The sequence below is a fragment of the Aotus nancymaae genome, unplaced genomic scaffold (genome assembly GCF_030222135.1).
Source record: "Aotus nancymaae isolate 86718 unplaced genomic scaffold, 86718_ANA_hifiasm-v0.15.2.pri h1tg000011l, whole genome shotgun sequence".
NCBI lineage: Eukaryota > Metazoa > Chordata > Mammalia > Primates > Aotidae > Aotus > Aotus nancymaae.
In genome coordinates, this window is record NW_026988422.1 from 43042671 (window position 1) to 43060460 (window position 17790).

Below are 17790 nucleotides of genomic sequence, written 5' to 3' on the forward strand. Positions count from 1 at the left end.
GGCGCCCGCTTGGGTCCCACCAGGCTGGCCGGGCCGCTGGTGCGTTCCTTGGCCTGAGAACCTGAGCCCGGACCTTGTCCCACTTCTCTTTCCCTTTATAGTAAGGCCCAGAGGGAAACATTTCTAAATTAAAAATCCCACACTGTGTTGACCCTGGCTGCAGGCGCCGGGTTGGGTGTGTGCGGCTGGGCGTGGGCTCGCTGAGGAGCTCGGCTTCGCAGACCTACCGAGCGGGCGGCGGCGCGCTGAAGCAGCCCCGTGCCCTGGCCAGGTAAGCTGGGGGGCCCGGGCTGCCTGACTCACCGGCGGTGGCAACATGGGGCCTCCCGCGGCGCTGCAGGGACCTGGATGTGTGGGGGATGGCCGGAGGTTGCGGCCCCAGTGCTCCCGAGCACTGCCCTGTGGACTCCGCTGGGCTGCGGGGAGGCTTTTGCTGGGATCTGGGTTTCAGCCCAGCGGCCCCCCTTCTCTCCTACCCGCTACTTCCCTCTCCCAAGACCGGTGGGTGAGTGCAGTGGGTACTAGGCGGCGGCTCTCGCATCCCCGGGTTGGGTTGGGGAGGCGGGGGTCGCAGCCATTGGCCACCCGGCTAGAGGCGCTGTCTGGGGGTGGAGGGGCACTGGGGTCCTGCCGCCAGGCTGGGCAGGCCGCTAGTGCGTTCCCCCTTCCTTGCTTGGCGCTGGCATCAAGTCCCAGTGCCGGGCGGCAGCTGGGTTGGGGTCCTCTCTGGGTTCGCTGTCCCCGGAGAACCCGAGCCCGGATCTTCGCCGCCTTCCCTTTTCCCTTTATAACAAGGCCCAGATGGAAAAACTTCTCAATTAAAGACCCCACACCCTGTTGCCCCTGGGCTGCAGACGTCGGGTTGGGGGCACAGTTGGGGACCTGCGCCTGTGCCAGTCCCCTTCCCCAAGGCAGGCACTGCCTGGCAAGGCTGCTGGTGGTAGATCTGACTGCAGATGGTGAAGGAGAACATTGAGGACAGTTCCCCCAACCTTGGCTGTGCTGAGCCCATCTGGAGTGTTTCTGGTTTTAATCAGAAGTGGAACAGTTTCAGTGCAGCTTATAGGTTCATGTTAGTGATGAACTTGGGTGGAGATGGTGACACAGCTTGATCTCTCCTCCTAGGCTCTTAGTGCATCCAAGATCCTGAGCTGCCAGGTGCCTGGCCACTCCTGCCCAGAGCTCTGCCTTGGCTGAGCTGGTCACCGCTGTGTGTCCCGGGCTGCCGGCCTGCCTGTCATCTGCAGTGCACAGGTATGCATGTGTGCGCATACGTACACGTACCACACACATACCATGCCCACCTCACACACACCACACACATACCCCATACACAGCACACACAACAAACATATCTACCCACCTCACACACCACACACTACATATATACGATGCCCAGCTCACACACCCCACACACTTAACCCATCTACACCACACACACAGCACACACATATCATACCTACCTCACAAACGCCACACACACCCCAGATGCACTGCACCATATCATAACCACGTCACACACCACATATATGCCATGCCCACCTCAGACACACCACACACTTAACTCATGTACATCACGCACACCACACACATATCATATGCACCTCACACACAAACCATATATGTATCATACCCACCTCACACACATACCCCATACACACCACACACAACACGCATATCATACCCACCTCACCCACCACAAACCACATATACACCATGCCCACCTCACACACCCCACACACTTAACCCATCTACACCACACACACAGCACACCCATATCATACCTACCTCACACACACCACACACACCCCAGATACACTGCACACATATATCCACGTCACACATCACACACCACATATATGCCGTGCCCACCTCAGACATACCACACACTTAACTCATGTACATCACACACACCACAGACATACCCCATACACACCACACACAACACGCATATCATACCCATCTCACACACCACAAACCACATATACACCATGCCCACCTCACACACACCACACATTTAACCCATGTACACCACACATACACCACATACAAACTTCATATACACCATGCACTCTCCACACATACTACACACCACACACATCTCATACACACACACCACACATACCACACACACCACATAATACCATATATACACACCATACACATTTTGTATACACCCACACACCCCATACATGCTACACACCTCACACGCTTCATAAATACCACACACACAGCACAACACACTCCGCATATGTATTACATCACCCATACAACACATTACCTTCCACACAGACAACTTACACTACACAGATACCACACACACCACACAATATCATACATGCATACACTACACACATCTCTTACACACCACACACACTATACCATGCACACAAAACATACACACTCAACCCTTCCATACTACATCACACTCCACACATATCACAGACACCATGTACCATACACCATATACAGTACACTGCATACACTCACCACACCCTCAAGTACGCCCTGCCACCATACACACACACACACCACACACTACACACTCCCTACCCACCACACCACACACACTGTATCTCATGCACACACCACACAGCCCCCGCCACACGAGCTACTCATTGAATGAAATGGAAAGATTTAGTTTTCCCAAAATTTATACTGCCCATCTGCAAGACCACAGGTATCCTGGCTGGCACATCCCCTGGTCCTGCACTCCCTTGGGTCAGCAATGCCTCCTGTATTTCTGGTGTCTCTGGCTGTGCCCTGGGGCATGCTCATGTCCCGATCACCTGGTAGGCTGGCCCCTCTCCCCCTGTGGCCACCTTCCTGGAGGAGACTGGCCTGTGTGCCACCTCTCAAGGCGCCCAGAGCAATGGCTGGTGTGGGAAGTCCCACTTCCTCCCCTCGGTGTCTGCCCTTCCCCATGGGTTGTTTTGTCTCAGTGCTGACATCTCCCCAGCTAGAAGAGGAGACCCTCAAAGGTGCACAGGTGGGTTTGATTATAATGCTGGTGAATAAAAAAATGCAATTTGGTAAAAGACTCAACCAGTACAAACATCTTTAATAAAGTAAAATGTGCAAGCCCCCTCTGCTCCCACCTGTCTTTCCTCCCCTCCGCAGAGGACGTGTCTGACAAGCCTTTGGGGGCGCCCCCTTTCTGTGTGCCTTTCCGTCCATATATGGGCTGGGGAGTGTGTGTGTGTATTCTCTAGTCATCTTGATGGAGCTGGAACTGGGATCTACACACATACGCTGACTGTAGCTTACTTGCCATTTTCCCTCTAAAACAGTCCTTTTTAAGATCCCTCACTGTAGTGCGCGTTGCCCTGCCTCTTTAAAAACACCATCAACTCTTGCAGCACGCAAACTCTGCAATCATTTATTTAAAACATTCTTTTGTTTATGGGTATTTAGGTCATTTTCAATTTTTTTAAAAGATTGCCGCAGTGAAAATCTTCAGCTGTCATTTCCCATTGCTGTGGAAGAACGTGCTCGGAGGTGCCGTGGGGGTGGAGTGGCCTCGTGCGTGGCCGGGCTTTGTGAGGTTCTGACTCTGTCTTTCCCATCAATGTTCCTCCCACAGTGGCTGCCTCCAGGAGATGATGGCTTCGAGAGTGCCTGCCATGGCCCACTGGAAGCGTGAGAGTGTGAGGAGCTGCATGTTGGACCACAGGGCGAGGCCGGGCCCTGTCCCCCACTGCCAGGAGCAAAGAAATGGAACTGCCTTTAGAGGACTATGTGCCCAAGGGCCTGGAACTGGCCGCCCTATGGCCAGAGAGCCCCATGCCCGAGGAGTAGGAGTGCCAAAACCACAGCCCTGATGGGGACTCCAACTCTGACTAAGTGAATAATACCTCAGAGGAGGAAGACTACTATGAGGGCCTCCCTGAAGAGGAGGAGGGCATCACCTACTATATCCGCTACTGCCCCGAGGATGACGGCTACCTGGAGGGCATGGACTGCAACAGGGATGAGTACCTGGTCCATGGCACACACCCCGTGGACACTGACACGTGCCATGAGCATCCACACAACATGCCTCTTAACTGGACCAATGAAGAGCTCAGCCCCCATTAGAACTGCAAGGCACACAGCCCCTCCCACCACCTTGCTTCACCATCTGTGGGGGCTGTACCAGGAGGTCCCTTCCTCTCAGGCCCCTCTGCTCCTTTCTCTGGGACAGGAGAGTCCTACTCTGGGACAGGAGAGAAGTGGCTGGACTCGGTGGGCCTGCACCCCCACGGCCACTGTGCTGAGGGCAGCCAGGACTACCCGGACGGCCTCCTGCCCATCCTGGAGGGTGAGCCCTCTGTCCTGGAGGCCCACGAATGGAAGAATATGGCCACTACTGTCCCAGCAAAGAGGGCTACCAGGACTGCTACCCGACAGGGGCCAACGGGAACACCAGCACCTCCCACTACCACCTGAGGCTTGGGGACTGGGATGTGGAGGACCAGGAGGAGGCCATCGACTTGATCGTGGCCAAGATCAAGAGGAACCTGAGCATGACCAGCATCACCAATGCCAGTGAGGCCAGCATGGGCCTGAACCGGGATCTGGGGACTCTGCAGAGGCCTGCCTGCCCAGAAAGGCCAGCTGCAGCCCCAGCAAGCCTGAAGCGAAACCCAAGTCACTGAACTTCCCTCCCGAGGCCAAACACCGTGAAGACCCCCAGGGAGGCTTCAAGCCCAAAACTAGGACCCCAGAGGAGAGGCCGAAATGGCCCCATGAGCAGGTAAGACTCTCCTGTCCTAGAGAATGGAGAAGAGGGGCCTGAGAGCAAGGGACCCGGCTCTGCATCTCTTCTTACAGAGGTGCTGATCCATCATGAGAGCTCCACCCACCTGACCTAATTACCTCCCAAGGGCCTCACCTCCTAACACCATTACATAGGAGGCTAGGATTTCAACATACAAATTTTGAAGGGACACATTCAGTCCATAGTACATAGAAAGTAATTTCTTAAAGTACTCAAAGTGTCTGGGTGTGGTGGTTCATGCCTGTAATCCCAGCACTTTGGTAGGCTGAAGCAGGAGGATTGCTTGAGCCCAGGACTTCCAGACCAGCCAGGGTAACATAACAAGACCCTGTCTATATATATATATATATATCTCCACAAAATTAGCTGGTTGGTCTGCTGTGTGCCTGTAGTCCTGACTAGGGAGGCTAAGGAGAGGGGATCACTGGAGGCCGGGAATTTGAGGCTGCAGTGAGTTGTGATTGAGCCACTGCACTCCTGCCTGGGCAACAAAGTGAGACTCTGTCTCAAAAGCAAAAAATATTAAAAGCATAAGCTCAAAAGAAAAATGGTGATAGATTTGATTTCGCTAAAGTATTTAGACTTCTGTTCAACCAAAGGTACTGGAAACAAAGTTTAAAGAGAAACCATAGATCAGGAGCAGGTATTTGCAATTCATATAATCAACAAAGGATACATATGTAGAATATTTAAGGAATTCTTATAAACTAATATTTTTAAAAGTCAACCAACCAAAAGAAAAGTGGGCAAACAATATGAACATGTAATTCATAGAAAAGTTAACTTGGCCAGGCATGGTGGTTCGCGCCTGTGATTCCCGCACTTTGGTAGGCCAAGGTGGGCAGATCACCTGAGGTCAGAAGTTTGAAACTAGCATGGCCAACATGGTGAAACCTCGTCTCTATTAAAAACACGACAATTAGCCGGCCGTGATGGCACATGCCTGTAGTCCCAGGTACTCGAGAGGCTGAGGCATGAGAATCGTTTGAACCCAGGAGGCGGAGGTTGCAGTGAGCCGAGATTGCACCACTGAGCACCAGCCTGGGAAGCAGAGCAAGATTCCATCTGAAAAAAAAAAAAAAAAGAAAAGGAAACTTGAATGATCTGATCTGCAAACATAGTAAGAGGTTTAGCATCAATAGGAGTGAGGGAATTGGACATAGAAATGAGAAGGAGAGGCCGGGCGCAGTGGCTCACACCTGTAATTCCAGCGATTTGGGAGGTTAAGGCAGGTGGATCATGAGGTTAAGAGATGGAGACCATCCTGGCCAACATGGTGAAACCCCGTCTCTACTAACAATACAAAAATTAGCTGGGCGTGGTGGTGCGTGCCTGTAATCCCAGCTACTCAGGAGGCTGAGGCAGGAGAATCGCTTGAACCAGGGAGTCAGGTTGCAGTGAGCGAGGTGGTGCCATTGCACTTCAGCCTGAGACAGGGCGAGACTGTTAAAAAAAAAAAAAAAGTAAGTTTTGAATAATATGTACAAGTCACATATAATATATAACAAATAGGACATACGCGTATTAGCTAACATTTTAAAATATGTTTGAAGACATCCACATAAGTAGCAGAACTATAAAATATTGCACAGGAGTGATGAACTCTAAATTCAGAGGAGTGGGTACCTCTGGGGACGGGTAGTGGAATAAGCCTGTGGGGGGAGGTTCTGGGGGCTTTATTTCATGTATAAGTTTGCTTTAGTTTATGAAACAAGAAAAAGTCTGAAGCAAGTACCACTACATATGAGTATGTTCTGATAACCCCAGAGAATGGTACCCAGGTGTTTGGCATATGGGCTCCTACAGATTTATGTATGTTTGAAACATTTATTTATTTATTTATTTATTCATTCATTCATTCATTCTTGAGACTGAGTCTTGCTCTGTCACCCTTGACTGCAACATCTGCCTCCTGAGTTCAAGTGATTCTCCCACCTTAGCCTCCGGAGTAGCCAGGTTTACAGGCGCATGCAACCACACCTGGGTAATTTTTGAGTTTTTAGTAGAGACTGGGGTTTCACCATGTTGACCAGACTGGTCTTGAACTCCTGACCTCAAGTGATCCACTCGTCTTAGCCTCCCAAAGTGATGGGGTTATAGGCGTGAGCCACTGCACCTGGCCTGGAATATTTGACAATATAGTTTATTTTGTTTTAAGGAGTGCCTTTTGTTGAGTGTGCCCAGGAGGAAGATGGCTGTGGAGATGGGCAGGCACCCTCCCTGCTCTGTACCCGGCCCCATGTCTGCCCTAGCCATGCCCCAGCTGCAGGCTGAGCAATTGTCCACAGGCCAGACAGGCTGACGTCCTGGCCTGGGACTCTGCCCACGACTGCTGTGTGCCCTTTTTGCAGTTGCTTGGCAATGGGTGAGCCCGGTTTGCTCCACCAGCTGAGGCCCAGGCTGCAGTGGTGCTGGCCACAGAGGACAGAGTTAGTGGCCTAGGACCTGCCACAATCACAGTAGGAGTCAGAGCCCAATTTCCCAGTCTGCAGAGTGAGAAGGTGGATCTCATGGTCTCCAAGGTTTCATCCAGCTGTTTTCCTTGGCCCAAGGTTTATCCCGAGGCCTGTGGCTGATGCCCTGGGCTCTAGTCTCTGTAAGCAAGGGAAAAAAGCTGAGCAGAAGTCAGCCTCCACATTCCTGGCTTTTCGCCCCCATCCTGAGCTTCCTCTCTGCCTTCCCCATCAGTTCTGGTGCCCCTTGAGGAGGGGCTTCCCAGAGGAAGAGTTGGCCAAAAGGGGCCTTTATGTGTGACTTGGAAGGCAGAAGGAAAGAGGCAGCCGTTGCTGTCTGGAGGCAGCCATGGCCGTCCGCAGTGTCACTGGCCAAGTCTAGGTCCATTCTGCCTGTGCACAGCAAGTCCATCATTGTGACACGGTTTTGCAAAAGTAAAAAGATGGATTCACAAGGCAGCCAAAGGAGGAGGCGGGAAAACAGCTCTCAAATCCACCTCCCTGGCAATAAGGCTGGAGGTTGTTTCTAGGTTAGGGAAGTGCGATGCTCTAAGAGGTGGAGGGAGGTGACGTTATTCGCGTCCAATAGTACCGAATATTAAATGCATTTAATAAAGAGATCTTCCAAAGGGGCTTTGTGTGGGCAACAAGGCTGTTTCTCGCTGGGGTGCAAGTGGGCTGAATCCAAGAAAGGCAAAGGGGATAAGGTGGGAATTGGCTTTATAGGTTGGGGTAGTTTTTTCGGGGGTGGGGGTGTTGCAGAGTAAGATCTGTTACAGTGGTGGGGGTAGGGGCAAGGAGTATACATGACCACAAGTTTAGTTACAATGGCAGGTGGGGGTGAGGCAGAAGAGCAGTTAAGATGACAGGATGGGTGAGAGGTATTCACATTATCATAAGAACAGTTAAGATGGCAGGGTTGGGTGAGGGGCTTGTGCGGGGAAGCTCTGCTGGGTGATCAGGGACAATGGTGAACACAGGTGCGGGATGGGAGGCAATCAGCCGAGGCAGACAGGACTTCAGACTTTCATGCTCCAGGCTTGCCTATGGAGACCTGACGTGATTGGTGTAAGGTATATTGCGGAGTTAAAATGAGGAAACTGAGGCCAGTGTAAAAAAATGAGAATCCAATTTATTCAGCTCCCGGGCGAGGTTCTGTGGTCTGGGAAGGGGCCAGAGAAGTCGCAATGGGCTTCTCAGGGCGTGGGGTTTTATAAGAAGTGGAGGTAGTTGATTGGTCATTGGGAAACAAAGAGCAGACAATTTCATTGGTAAGAAGATTTGATTGATTGTTAGGGAAACAAAGAGCAGACAGTTTCATTGGTAGGCTGACTGGCTGGGGAGGTTAATGTTAAACTGCCATTGGACAAATCTTCCACGGCCTTTTTAAATTTTGAAAGGGTTGAGTGAGGAATGCAGGAGTGGGCGTGTGGAGCCTGCATGGAGAAACCAGATAGGAGCAGGTGTGGGGAGCCTGCACAGAGAGATAAGTGTGTCCATTTGGCTCTTCAGCGAGGCAGCCGGCCTTACAATTGGCAGTGGGCAAAAATGAAGTAATAGGTTCATTTTGTGCAGAGGAGGCCAGGCACGGTGGCTCATGCCTGTAATCCCAGCACTTTGGGAGGCGGAGGTAGGCGGATCACACAGTCAGGAGATCAAGACCATCCTGACTAACATGGTGAAACCCCATCTCTACTAAAAATATAAAAAATTAGCCAGGCGTGGTGGCACATGCCTGTAGTCCCAGCTACTCTGGAGGCTGAGGCAGGATAAATGCTTTAACCTGGGAGGTGGAGGTTGCAGTGAGCCAAGATCACACAACTGCACTCCAGCCTGAGCCCAGAGCGAGACTGTGTCTCAAAAACAAACAGAAGAAATGTTCAGAGGAAGGCAGTGCAAGGCTCTTGTCAGTTTCCTGGTACTTCCTTAGCCCTGTAGCTTTTGTTCTTGTGGTTACAACGTGGCTGCTGTTTTTCCAGGCCTTGGATTGCCTTCCTGGGAGGGAAAGAGGGAAGGTTGAAAGGCCGATTGCTGTCTCTTTTTAGATGAAAAACAGATTTCTCAAAAGTTTTAAGATTATACTTCAATTTTTATCTTTTGGCTGCAAATAAGTTGTGTCACTATTCTCAACTGCAGGAGTGTTTAACTAGGCATGTTGCTTCCTCTCTTAGCTCAGTTTTCAAATTTGTGAACTGAAATTTATCAGTTGCTTTTTTCTTTGTGGATTGAGCATTTGTTTCTTATCTTTTTATGTTGATAAGGTAGCTTACAGTGATTGGCTTTTGAATGTTAACTAACATTGCATTTCTGTAATTCAGTCACCTTGCTTATGATGTATGATTGACCCCATTTTATATGTGGTTTAATTGGGTTTGCTCATAGTTCATTTGGTAATTTTGTACTTACGTTCACAAGAGGAAGTGGAGTGTAAGTTTCCTTTCTGGTGATGTCATGTTAGGTTTCAGTATGAAATATTAAGGCTATGCTGGTTAAACAATTTGGAAATTGTTTCTTCTCCTATTTCTGACATAGTTCATGTAAGATGTGTGCTATTTCTTCCTTAAGTATTTGGAAAGAATTCACTTATTAAGCCATGTGAGACTGTAGTTTTCTTTATAAGGTTTTTAATTACAGGTCCAATTACATATATATCACTTCATTTTGCTAAGCCATGTTTGCTGCATGAATTTGTTCATTTTATCTCAAATTTCAAAGTTGTTCTAATATTTATTTATCTTTTTTTTTTTTTTTTTTTTGGAGATGGAGTCTCATTCTGTTGCCAAGCTGGAGTGCAGTGGTACAATCTTGGCTCATTGCCACCTCCGCCTCCCAGGTTCAAGCGATTCTGCTGCCTCAGCCTCCCGCTGAGTAGCAGGGACTACAGGCGCGCACCACCACGGCCAGCTAATTTTTTGTTTTTAGTAGAGATGGGGTTTTTCACCATGTTGGCCAGGATGGTCTCAATCTCTGGACCTCGTGATCCGCCCTCATAGGCCTCTCAAAGTGCTGGGATTACAGGCATGAGCCACCTTGCCTGGCCTCATTTATCTTTTTAATACTGATAAGGTCTGCAGTTAGAGTTTGTGTCTCATCTGTTTTTTTGTTTGTTTTTTTGAGACGGAGTCTCAGTCTTTCACCTGGCCTGGAGTGCAATGGCGAGATCTTGGCTCACTGCAACCTCAGCCTCCAGGTTCAAGCAATTCTCCTGCCTCAGCCTCCCCAGTAGCTGGGACTACAGGCACCTGCAACCACGCCTGGCATGAGCCACCGCCCCCCGCCCGGCCCTACTTCTTTATTTTTTTTATTTTTATTTTTATTTTTTTTGAGAAACAGTCTGAGTCTGTCGCTAGGCGCCAGGCTGGAGTGCAGTGGCGCAATCTCTGCTCACTGCCAACCTCTGCCTCCCAGGTTCAAGGAGTTCTCCTGCCTCAGCCTCCTGAGCAGCTGGGACTACAGGTGCCCGCCACCACGCCCAGCTAATTTTTGTATTTTAATAGAGACAGGTTTTCATTGTGTTGGCCAGGATGGTCTCGGTACTTGACCTTGTGATCTGCCCGCTTCGGCCTCCCAAAGTGCTGGGATTACAGGCATGAGCCATCGCGCCCCGCGGTTTTGTTAACCCATTTAATGTGTTACCCACAGTGCTGGGATTGGCCTCCAGAAGTGCTGGACTACAGGCGGGGGCATTCGGGGCGCCACGCCTTCCATCGTCGGGGCTCCAACCCTGGTTCCGGAGACCAGCTCGGGGACCGGTCCCAGGTGCACCCGCCCGCTCTGCCGACTGTCCCAGCGCCAGGGCCAGTGGGCGCAGGACCTCCCGCACACCCGGCGCGGTCGCAGCTTTATCTTCCCTCTCTTCCCATCGCTCATTGTCGCTGGGAAGCTTTTCCCGCTCCAATGATCCAAGAGGCGAATGAGCGCCTCTGGTGAGGGGAAGCAGCGGGGACGGGGCTGTGGGTCTGGGGCTGTGGGTCTGGGGCCGCAGGTGAGTGCGCGTGCGCCCGGTAGAGGCGGCCCTGCGGGCTTGCCGTACTCCGCTTCCCGGGCGCGCGGGCCGACCGGTAGCTTGGGGACTCGTTAGCAGTTGCTAGGCTGGGCCGTTATTAGTTGTGGTGGGCGCGCGGGCCGACCGGTAGCTTGGGGGCTCGTTAGCAGTTGCTAGGCTGGGCCGTTATTAGTTGTGGTGGGCGCGCGGGCCGACCGGTAGCTTGGGGGCTCGTTAGCAGTTGCTAGGCTGGGCCGTTATTAGTTGTGGTGGGCGCGCGGGCCGACCGGTAGCTTGGGGGCTCGTTAGCAGTTGCTAGGCTGGGCCGTTATTAGTTGTGGTGTGTGGCTCCGCGCGGGTTCGTCAGGAGCTGGGCTTCCCGGACTGAGCGAGCGTCGGCGGGCGTCTTAGGCAGCGCACTGGAACAGCCAGGGCCCTGTCCAGGTAAGCTGGAGGGTCCGGGCTGCCTGAATTGCTGGCTCTACCCGCGGGGTAGACGGGTGCGTACCCAGAGGAGACGGGGGTGGCGCGGAACCTGCGGCCAGAGCGCTCCGAGCCTTGCGCTCCGGACTCGGCGGGGCCCCGGGGCTGCGGGGCGGCTATTGCTGGGATCTAGGGGTGCAGCCCGGCGGCCCCACTCCTCTCGGGCGGCCCCTTCCCCCTCCCACGACCGGCGGGCGGGTGCAGCGGGGACCAGGAGTCGGCTCTCGCATCCTGGGCAGGGGGTACCGCAGCAAAGGGCCACCGGGCGCCGGCTAGAGGCACTGTCTAGGGGTGCTCGGGCGCTCTGTCGGGGCCTGCCAGACTGGCCGGACCGCTGGTGCATTCCGTGGCCCCGCTTGGCGCCTGCATGAAGTCCTGGTGCCGGGGCGGCAACTGGGTTGGGGTCGCCTATGGGTTCGCTGCCCCCGGGGAATTCGAGCCCGGATCTTCACGCCCTTCCCTTTCCCTTTATAATAAGGCCTAGAGGGAAAAACTTCTCAATTAAACAACCCATTGCTCCTGGGCTGCAGGCTTCGGATTGGGGGCGCGGCGGGGACCTGCTCCGAGGCCGCGCCCCTTCCCCACGTTAGGCACTGCCTGGCAAGGCTGCTGGCGGGAGGTCTGGCCCCAGATGGTGAAGAAGAGCACTGAGGCTCCCGGTCCCCAAGCAGGGCTCTACGGACCGGGCAGTGGGCCTCCGTGTGCCCAGGCCTGCGCGAATTTTTTTCATGGCCGGATGAGGAGGGAGGACACCTGCAATGAGGGTGAGGACACCTGCGAGGGGCCTGCCCTGAGGGACCCTAGTGGAGAGCAGAGCCTTAGAGGGGCCTGCCAGTGTTAACTTAGTATTTACGGGGAGGAGGAAGGCTTATTTTTTCAGATCTGTTTAGATAACACCTGGCAGGGACCAGACTTAAATCTTGGTTGATCACAGTCAGCTCCTAAATGGGCGTGTGGAGGGTCAAGCACCCCAAACTCCGTATCAGGTGTTTGGCACTGTTTTTGGGGGGGGGAGCTAAACTGCTTTTGGCCTCTTCAACCTCCTGTGCCTCTTGTTGTTGTTGTTGTTTTGTTTTTTGTTTTTCTATTTTCCGACCTCTTTGAGAAAGGACAGAGGTTTTAGAAATTAGGACCTACCTGAGAGCTTTGCAGGTTGAAGCAGAACAGGTTTTCCTAAGGTGCAGCTTGGTAGGTGCTGGGACCCTGCAGGTGGCTTTTTCTCAGGTCTCTGGGTCAGGGTCTCTCCAGTGAGATGAGGCAGGGGTTTCTCCTCTCCCAGGAGGTGTGGCCACTATGTAGGAGATAGAATCTGTGTTTCCCAGTCTGAAGCGTCCAGGATGCCCTTCCCTCTGCACTCACTCCTAGGTGACCTTGGGGACTGCCTTCACCTGCAGCCTGGGCTGGAGAGGGTCTCCAGAACTTAGGACCTCTTGGGCAGGAGGGCTGGGGTGACATGGACATGGAACCTGCTGGGGCTCCGGGCAGTGTCCAGGGCATGAGTGGATAAAGCTGGAGTTTGTGGCTGTGGGCCGGCAGCCCTCCCTCGGTGGGTGCTAGCAGCACTGGCAGGGGGGCCCTTGGAGTGTGCTCCAGGGCTGAGCAGGGACTGGGTGATGGCACTAGTGATGGGGCACTGAGTCTTCCCTCTCATTTGTTAGGAAGGGAGGTCTGTGCCTCTCCCCACTGTCCGGCTCCTGGGCTCCTGGGCTGGGAGAAGCTGCAGGCTGAGTCCCATGGCATGTGAGTGTGTGTGAGCAGTAGAGGTGGGGTGGACGGGACGCTGGAAGGAGGTGAAGCTCTTCCTTCCATCTCCCCACAACCCCCGGCAGCCACCATTCTACTGTCTGTCTTTATGTTTTTTTGAGGTGGAGTCTCGCTCTTGTTGCCCAGGCTGGAGTGCAACGGTGTGATCTCAGCTTACCGCAACCTCTGGCTCCCGGGTTCAAGTGATTCTCCTGCCTCAGCCTCCCGAGTAACTGGGATTACAGGTGCCTGCCACCACACTGGGCTAATTTTTTGTATTTTTAGTAGAGATGGGGTTTCATCATGTTGGTCAGGCTAGTCTTGAACTCCTGACCTCAGGCAATCTACCTGCCTCGGCCTCCCAAAGTGCTGGGATTACAGGCATGAGCCACCATGCCCGGCCTCTACTTTCTGTCTCTGTGAGTTTGACGACTCTAGGTGCCACATCTGAGTGGAATCATACAGTCATATGTCTTTTTGCAACTGGCTTTCTTTCACTTTTCATGATGTCTTCAAGCCCTATCTGTGTTGTAGTATGCAACAGAATTTCCTTCCTTCTTAGGGCTGTTTACTGTCCCCATTGTATGGATAGAGGACGTTTTCTTTGCTGTTCATCCCTCAGGCATCGAGACTATCTCACATAGTAGAAAGAATCAAAGAAACCTGTGAGGACTTCGTCTTGGCTGCTCATGCTCTCTGCACCTCCACCCTTTGTGAGGGTTGGGTGGACAGCCTGAAGCTACCTGCTCATCCTGCATGGAGCAGAACGGCCCATGCTGAAAGCAGAGGATGCAAACCTGAGCAGGAGCCAGTTCCTGCCCTCAAAGTGCAGCAGTGACATGCCATGTTAGTGCCAGCCTATCCAGTGCTTTATAAGTGAAGAAAAGAGCCTGTATCCATCTTGAAGGCTTTGTGACCACCGGCCTTCTGGTGGATGCTTCCGTGTTCCCAGAGTTAGGTGAGAGCTCTTGGAAGGATCTCTTTGACCCCAGGTTCGCTAAGAATGGAAAGCCCCTCTGTGTGACTGTGACTGCAGTAGCTGGTGCGATCATCTGGTTACTTGCACCAGAGCCTGGGAGTTCATGGCCTGCCAAGCTCACCTCTCATACTGAGATGCCAATAAATATCCGAAAGTGATACCCAGAAAGAGAGTTTTAAAAATATTTAGAGAGGTGGAAAATAGCCACCAGTAGAATTAAAATCAGAAATAATGACAAGGTTGACCAGCGGAGTTGTTAAGTCCAGATTGGGGAATGTGATGTTTCATTATAAGCTCTTGCAGCATTTGCTTACTTTGGTGTAAGTGAAAGAATTATCTCATTTTTTTGAGGGCCATGTACAGCAAAGGACTCACCATCTGTCAGACACACTGGTCAGTTTACCTGGCAAGGCAGATTTGGAGGTTTCTGTCCTCGTGGGTGGGCAGGGACGGCAGCTTGCCCTAAAGTATCCAGCAGCACCAGGGGCAGGAAATGAGAAGTGCTCAGTGATTGGTGGGATAATGGCATCTAGCACAAAGATTCCTGCCAAAATCTAATGGTAGCCAGGTGTGGTGGTCCGTGCCTGTAATCCCAGCACTTTGGGAGGCTGAGGCAGGTGGATCACTTGAGGTCAGGAGTTCAAGACCAGACTGGCCAACATGGTGAAACCCCATCTTTACTTAAAAAAAAAATACAAAAATTAGCTGGGCTTGGTGGCATGGACCTGTAATCCCAGCTACTTGGGAGGCTGAGGCAGGAGAATTGATTGAACATAGGAGGCAGAGTTTGCAGTGATCTGAGATTGCCACACTGCTCTCCAGCCTGGGGGACAGAGCAAGATTCTGTCTCAGAAAAACAAAACAAAACAAAACACCAACCTTAATGGTGTGCAATAAATGAAAATGCAGCCCTAGTCAGATGGGACTAGCATTTTTCAGCAACCTTCAAGGTCTTGTGTCATAGGAGTGAAGATCCCAGCCTTTCCCACCCATGGAGGGGTTGATGGACTTTTCAATCCCGGGAACCCTGGGCTGTGCTGAAAGCCTGCACTCACACTGCCTGGGTTAGTTGGGAAAGAGAGCTCCCACCGATCTCTTTTAACCCTCATCCTTTTGTACCACAGCAGTTGCTTTCCTAGACATCAGAACTGTGGCTGGGTTTAACGTCATGTTTGAAAATTCTAAAAAGCAATGAAGCGATTTTTCTCTTTTCATTTTTTTTTTGATACAGCTGTGTCAGTTTGAAATTTGATTTTCAAATAGTTCTAATAGTGTGTCTGCTTGACATCGTTTTATTAAAGGCGCTTGATATGAAATTAGTTAAACATTCAAATATTTAGAGTTTCAGAGCCCATCATCTTGGTTTTAGGGGCAATACCTCAATTTCATATAGTGTTACTCTTTTTCAGAAAGATGGATCACTGAATAATTTACATTTTATGGTTATTTTATGAGAAACAGTATTTCTGGTTATAAATGGTAAACATCTTTTAGTATTTACAGTAAGAAATACTGATTATGTTAGAAAAAAAGAACATAAAAAGATGTGATTTTAATGTACACTTCCTGTAAGTGCCTTCTGGAGCAGGTTTTCTGTTCATAGATTCTGCATCTTGGATTTGGAAACTGTGTTGCACTGAGGTGTGGTCTGTAGGGAGGAGCCTGTGGGCAGAACAGTGTGGGTTCTGCTGGCTGCTTTTCTACTCTATTCACGGAGGCTGGGTCCCAGAGAAAGATGACAGCAGTTAGGTCTTGCTGGGAAGAAAACACGGCTACCAACCCTGGACCATTTTGCCATCCCTGAACAAATGAGATAGGCATTTGCCTGCTTTTGGGGATGGTGCCTGTGGTTTGCACGGGACGAGGTGGCAGCTGGCTTACCTGCTGGCCGGCTTGGTGGAGGTAAGATGCTCAGACCCACTGCGCTATTCAGGGATCATGGAAGTAATGAATGATCTTCCCTCTGTCCACCAATCTCATTTGCATGTCTCTGGAGCTGAGCATGTATTCTTTTTCTTTCTTCATCTCAATTGAGCTTTTAAATTAAATACGTGTTGCTTAAGCCTTTCAGAAATGTTTCACATTTGAAAAAACAAAAGGTAGCTGCTTCCATGATTCGTTCGCCCACCCCTACACTGTGGCCTTGTAGGACAGTCCCCCCTTGGCTGTGCTGAGCCCATCTGGAGTGTTTCTGGTTTTAATCAGAAGTGGAACAGTTTCAGTGCAGCTTATAGGTTCATGTTAGTGATGAACTTGGGTGGAGATGGTGACACAGCTTGATCTCTCCTCCTAGGCTCTTAGTGCATCCAAGATCCTGAGCTGCCAGGTGCCTGGCCACTCCTGCCCAGAGCTCTGCCTTGGCTGAGCTGGTCACCGCTGTGTGTCCCGGGCTGCCGGCCTGCCTGTCATCTGCAGTGCACAGGTATGCATGTGTGCGCATACGTACACGTACCACACACATACCATGCCCACCTCACACACACCACACACATACCCCATACACAGCACACACAACAAACATATCTACCCACCTCACACACCACACACTACACATATATGATGCCCAGCTCACACACACCACACACATACCATGCCCACCTCACAGATACCATACCTATACCCCATACACACCATACACAACACACATATACCCACCTCACACACCATACACTACATTATACACCATGCCCACCTCACACACCCCGCACATTGAATTTGTACGGATACAGCACATATGCCACACACATACTATAACCACCTCACACACACCATACACATATCATACCCACCTCACAGACCAGGAACATATATCCACCTCATACACACCACACATATACCCCATACACACCACACACAACACACATATCATACACACATCTCGCACACTACATAACACTTATAAACCATGCCCACCTCTCACACCCCATGTAACCCATATACACCACACACGTGTCATTCCCACCTCACACACATACCACTTACACATCATACCCACCTCACACACATACCCCATACATGCCACACACAACACACATACACACCTCACACACCACATATATACCGTGCCCACCTCACACACACCACACATTTAACCCATATACACCACACACATCATTCCCACCTCACACACATACCCCATACACGCCACACACAACACACATACCTACTTCACACACCACATATATACCATGCCCACCTCACATACACCACACACTTAACCATATATAGCACACACACTGCACACACACATCATACCCACCTCACACACACCACACACTTAACCCATATATGCAACACACACACCACACCCATGTCATACCCACCTCACATACACTACACACATATCATACCCACCTCTCACACACCACAGACTTAACTCATATACACT

General features: G+C 51.3%; 1 pseudogene; it reads left to right on the top strand.

Annotated features, from left to right (window-relative positions):
• The first annotated feature begins 3617 nt into the window (after positions 1 to 3617).
• LOC110568859 (amyloid-beta A4 precursor protein-binding family A member 2-like) overlaps positions 3618 to 17790 on the top strand; it is a 68597-nt pseudogene continuing 54424 nt past the window's right edge.